Here is a 6,260-nt window from a genome sequence, read left to right as displayed (position 1 = left end):
TATGTGTGTGTGCTTTTTTTAATAGTGACCTTACTCAGTGCATTATGATGAATAGCACAGGAATAGTCACATCCAGGCTCCCTTCTTAACACCAGCTAGTCAGATCTTATTTCTCTGATCCAGACATTCCAATAAATAGGCCATTGCTTATGAACAGGAAAAAATTCCTGGCTGAGTAGAAAGGACACATAAAGTTATTTAAAATGTAATGCTAAGTAAGCACTATAATAGTAGTAAGTTCTGCAAAAATACTAGTGGGAATGGGGAGTGTAACAGAAGAGGTGTCTTAGATTTCCAAAATGTGTGTGTGCATGTGTTTGTGGTTGGGGAATTTTTTTTTAAATCAAATTAAAGTAGGTAAATCAACAAATTGTGGTACATCCAGAGAATAGAATATTATTCAGTCCTAAAAGGAAATGAGCTATCAGGCCATGGAAAGACATGGAGGGAACTTAAATGCGTATTACCGAGTGAAAGAAGCCAATCTGTGAAAGCTACCTACTGTGTGAGTCCAACTATATGCCATTCTGCAAAAGGCAAAACTGTGGAGACATCAGTGGTTGCCAGGGGTGGTGGGGGAGGAAGGGATGAATAGGAGGGGCACAGAATTTTTAGGACAGTGAAACTACTCTGTGTGATATTATAATGGTGGATACATGTCATTATATATTTGTTCCAACCCATAGTGTACATCACCAAGAGTAAACCCTAATGTAAACTATAGACTTTGGGTGATAATGATGTATCCATGTAGGTTTATCAGTTGAAACAAATGTACTGTCCTGGTGGGGGATGTTGATAATGGAGGAGGCTGTGCATGTGTGGGGGCAGGGGGTTTGTGAGAACTCTGTATTTCTGCTCAATTTTGCTGTGAACTAAAACTGCTCTAAAATATAGTCTTCTTTAAAAATAAACATACCAAGTCCCACCTCTAAGCAAAAAATAAAATAATATATGCGTATATGTTATTGCCTCTGAAAATCTTGCCCCAGGGCATCACTTCTCATGCCTTCTTTCTTTGGATTTCAAATAGACCTTAGTCAACTTCTAAGGAAAGTTGCCTTCTTGTTTAAGTCAAAATGAAAATCCAAGCCTCTCAGGAAAAGCTGCATGCCCCTTAGACATTTTAGACTAAGCTATAGTATGCAATGTAAACTCATTTTTTGTGTGTGCATAAATTTTCTTTTTATGTAGCTGAGAAGTTGTTAGATGGCAGGAACCAGTGCTTTTAACATTTTTTTTTTTAAGATTTTATTTATTTATTTGACAGAGACACAGCGAGAGAGGGAACACAAGTAGGGGGAGTGGGACAGGGAGAAGCAGGCTTCCCGTGGAGCAGGGAGCCGATGCGGGGCTCGATCCCAGGACTGGGATCATGACCTGAGCCGAAGGCAGACACTTAATGACTGAGCCATCCAGGCGCCCCTGCTTTTAACTTTTTTGGAAGTTCTCAGGATCTACCATAATACTGAACTCCTTGCACTGTAACAAAATGGAAAATGACTGCACAAAAGAGACCCACAAGGGTCCTGTACTCTTCCTCAGCCTTTGAATTTGCTTCATTGAAAATTGACTTCGGGCGCCTGGGTGGCTCAGATGGTTAAGTGTCTGCCTTCGGTTCAGGTCATGATCTCAGGGTCCTGGGATCGAGCCCCGCATCGGGTTCCCTGCTCAGTGCAGAGCCTGCTTCTCCCTCTCCCTCTGCCACTCCCTCTGCTTGTGCTCTTCTATCTCTCTGTCAAATAAATAAATAAAATCTTTAAAAAAAAAAAAATTGTTTGGCTTCAATATTGACATTCTGATGGATATCTTCAATGTGATGATTAATTTTGTGTTAACTTGGCTAGGCTGTGGTGCTCATTTGTTCAAACACCAGTCTAGATGTGGTGAAGTTATTTTTTAGATTTGATTAACATTTAAATCAGTAGACTTAAAAAAAAAAGATTGATTTTAGAGCGTGAGTAGAGGGAGGGGCAGAGGGCGAGGGAGACTCTCAAGCAGACTCCCTGCTGAGCATAGAGCCCCACATGATGCAGCGCTCAGTGCACGTGGGGCTCGATTCCATGATGTGAACTGAAATAAGAGTCGGACACTTAACAGACTGAGCCACCCAGGTGCTCCATCAGTAGACTAAATAAAGCAGATTACTCTCCATAATGTGAGTGGACCTCATCCAGTCAGTTGTAGGTCTTAAGAATAAAGATGGAGGTTTCCTGGAGATAGAATTTTCAAAATTGCAACATAGAAACCCTGCCAGAGTTTCCAGCCTGCTGGCCTGCTCTATAGATTCCAAATTTGACAGCCCTCACAAATGTGTGAGCCAATTTCTTAAAATACATGTATCTCTCTCTCTTTCAAACATATACTTTTATATATTTTATGTGGTATGTGTATGTTTATATGTGTTTTTGTTCCTCTGCAGAACTTTAATAGACTTCCTCTTGCGAACAGTGGGACCTTCCTCATCCCTCCATTCTTTCCTAGCCATCTGACAAAACAAGCCTGAGTGAACCCAACTACTAATTTTCTCCACTTTCAACTGGGCAGCTGAGCACTGTTAAGAGTAAATCATGTATCAGGCGCCTGGGTGGCTCAGTTGGTTAAGCGACTGCCTTCGGCTCAGGTCATGATCCTGGAGTCCCTGGATCGAGTCCCGCATCGGGCTCCCTGCTCGGCGGGGAGTCTCCTTCTCCCTCTGACCCTCCCCCCTCTCATGTGCTCTCTCTCATTCTCTCTCTCAAATAAATAAATAAAATCTTAAAAAAAAGCAAACCATATAACACACCATTATCCCAACTGTTATGCTGCAAAGCACACAACAGGGAGCTAGCCTTGTCTTCAGGGTAGTATGATACTGTGATTTATAATAAGATATATATTTGGTCTTTATCCTATTTCTAGCACAGATACCTTAAAGTCGTTGAGATTTCCTAAGTGATAAGAGCAATAAAGGTGTGTTTTTTTAAATTCCAGTGTAGTCAACATACAGTGCTATATTAGTTTCAGGTGTACAATGTAATGATTCAACAGTTCCATATATTACTCAGTGCTCATCAAGGTAAGTGTACTCTTAATCCCCATCACTAACCCATCCCTCACCCACCCACCTCCCCTCTCCTAACCATTTGTTCTCTATGGTTGAGTGTTTTTTGGTTTGCCTCTAATAAAGGTGTCGATATTCATAACAAATTCCTTTCAGCCACACCTGTGTTTGTGTTAATGAGGTGACTTTCTGAAAACACCTAAGAATAAGGACTCTTTTCCAGGGGAACTGACCATGTGATGAGAGGGTTGAACTTTCAGCCGCACCTCCTTGACTTTCAGGGAGGGGAGAGGAGCTACAGGTTGAATCAACAGGGAATGGCCAGTGATTTAATCAATTGTGCCCTCATAATTAAGCCTCTATAAAAACCCAGAAGGACTCTTGGTCTGGAGAATTTCCTGGTTGGTGACATGGAGACGCGGGGGTGAGTGGTATGCTTGGAGAGCGTGGTAGCTCCATGCTCCCTTTCCACATCCCTTGTCCTCTGCGTTCCTTCCAACTAGCTGTTCCTGAGTTAATTGCGTGATGGATGGAAAACTCACCCATTGGAGGTAGGGTCAAGGATACTCAAAATTGTTTTTGAAATCATTTTTATTTTTAAAAGAAACGACATTGGCAACTGAGATGAGGTGGAGGATTAGGTGAAAAGTGAAATTAGGGGTGCCTGGGTGGCTCAGTTGGTTAAGCGACTGCCTTCGGCTCGGGTCATGATCCTGGAGTCCCGGGATCGAGTCCCACGTCGGGCTCCCTGCTCAGCAGGGAGTCTGCTTCTCCCTCTGACCCTCCTCCCTCTCGTGCTCTCTGTCTCTCATTGTCTCTCTCGCAAATAAATAAAATCTTAAAAAAAAATTTAAAAAAATAAAAAATAAAAAAAAGTGAAATTAGAATGCATCAATAAATGTGCAAAGGATCAGCAAGGTTCTGGGATAGGCATTTGAAACTTCCCCGGAATTAATGTAGTGGATGGGAGAAGAGTAAAAAGATAGTTGGGGAAACAGGTGCATAAGACATGAAACTGTTTTCCAGATACTTAAGTATTTAGTATAAGAAGTTAAATGCAGCTGTTGATAGGTTCTGTAAGAAGTGTAAATTACCGGGGCGCCTGGGTGGCTCAGTCGTTAAGTGTCTGCCTTCAGCTCAGGTCATGGTCCCAGGGTTCTGGGATCGAGCCCCACATCGGGCTCCCTGCTGCGCGGGAAGCCTGCTTCTCCCTCTCCCACTCCCCCAGCTTGTGTTCCCTCTCTCGCTGTGTCTCTCTCTATCAAATAAATAAATAAAATCTTAAAAAAAGTGTAAGTTACCGTTTGGGAAAGGTGTAGGCTTACACCCTACTGAAAAGCTAGTATGCTAGCCTGTTACTGTTTCGTGGCAATAGACCTGAGATTCCTGGGTCAAAGAGAAATTTGTTACTCATGGCAAAAGCAGTGGCCAGAGCTTCACATTTGTCAGTTCGCCATGCATCCCAAGTCCCACTGGGGAGATGGGAGTCAGGCAGAGATGGATGTCTGCACATGCAGTGGGTTGTGTGACAGGAAAGGAATACTAAGTGTGGGGGATTTGCTTTTATAGTAAATGGAAGCAAACCTGCTCCTTGGGAAAGACATTACCTCAGCTCTGAAGATCCATCACCCCAAACAACCCTGACAAATGACCTGAATAAAGAGCAATCAATACCTTGTGTTTTTGACATACCCAGCAAGAATTTGCAAGGACATTCAGGGTCATGGCAGTGTCCCTCCCAACAGTACGTTGGGTTCACAGGATGGTGGGGGGAGGATGGGTAAATTCTAATACAAGGCTTGAAGAAAGGCACCAGGGAGGTGACTTTTTTTTTTTTTAAAGATTTTGTTTATTTGTCAGAGAGCACAAGATTGCTCAAGCAGAGGGAGAAGCAGGCTCCCCACAGAGCAAGGAGCCTGATGTGGGACTCGATCCCAGGACCTTGGGATCATGACCTGAGCCAGAGACAGACGCCTAACCGACCGAGCCACCCAAGCATCCCAAGGAGGTGATGTTTAAGCTGTGTTTTCATAGGGGATAAATGTTCATCGAGCAGACATGGGGAGAAGAAAGGGTATTTCGGCCTGAGACCCCGCCAAAACACAGGTGTGGAAATTTGATAAGGGGTTGGCATGCTCAGAAGATTTACTAGGGTCTTATCATAGCTGGAGCTTTCAGGACCAGGTATGAGGAATGTGGAGGGTAGGAGAGCGGTGGTTAACTGTAACAGATAGGGTTAGATAATGAGCCATCTTGTTTACCTTGGTAGAGTCTGTCATCCTGTAGGCAATGAGGGACCACTGAAGGAGGTCTTAAGCAGGAGAATGCTATGATTAATCTGGTGTATGTTATAGAATGATCACTCTAGATTACCAGGTAAAAATGGTGTTTTGAACATAGTCTTCTGCATTTGTTTACTCTTAAGACCCCCTGAAAATGATAGTAAAGGGATATAAGAGTCCTAAACTCTCAAGGATAGAGGAAAAGATTCTGGAGTCAAAAGCAAAGGGCTCAGCTGATTTAGAAAAGCTAAATTCTAAACCAGCAGGAAGCAAAGCCAATAAACAATCCTATTTATATGACAGAACCCCTTAAGAAACTGAGAAGTTGGCTTCTGGAAAGAGGGGTGACAAGGGTAACTAAAAGGATTGGAAGTTCATTTAGGAATGAGTTCTATCCTTATGCCACTCCCCATCACCCCTGTATAGCCTAATTCTGAAGGCCTCTGTGTTCAGGAGAAAGTAAAATAATGTTTTTTTTTTTTCTTTTTAAAATTTTTTTTAAAGATTTGGGAGAGAGCATGAGCTGGGGGCAGAGGGAGAAACAATCTCAAGCAGACTGTCCACTGATGGAGAGCTCAACCTGATGACCGTGAGATCATGACCTGAGCTGAAACTAGGAGTTGGACTTAACCAACTGCACCACCCAGGTGCCTCTCTTTTTTTTTTTTTTTAATTTTTAAAATCTTTTTAAAAAGATCGTATTTATTTGAGAAAGCGTGCATGACTGGTGGGGAAGGGGCAGAGGGAGAAGCAGACTTCCCACTCAGCAGGGAGTCCTCAGAACCCTGGGATCATGACCTGAGCTGAAGGTAGACTTAACTGACTGAGCCACCCAGGTGTCTCTTCTTAATTTTAAGTGGGCTCCACACGCAGCGTGGAGACCAATGTGGGGTTTGAACTCTTGACCCTGAGATCAAGACCTGAGCTGAGATCGA

The sequence above is a fragment of the Mirounga angustirostris genome, unplaced genomic scaffold (assembly GCF_029215605.1).
Source record: "Mirounga angustirostris isolate CCGP_5_RB_7025 unplaced genomic scaffold, mMirAng1.0.hap1 SCAF_2, whole genome shotgun sequence".
NCBI lineage: Eukaryota > Metazoa > Chordata > Mammalia > Carnivora > Phocidae > Mirounga > Mirounga angustirostris.
This window is presented reverse-complemented; position numbering follows the sequence as displayed.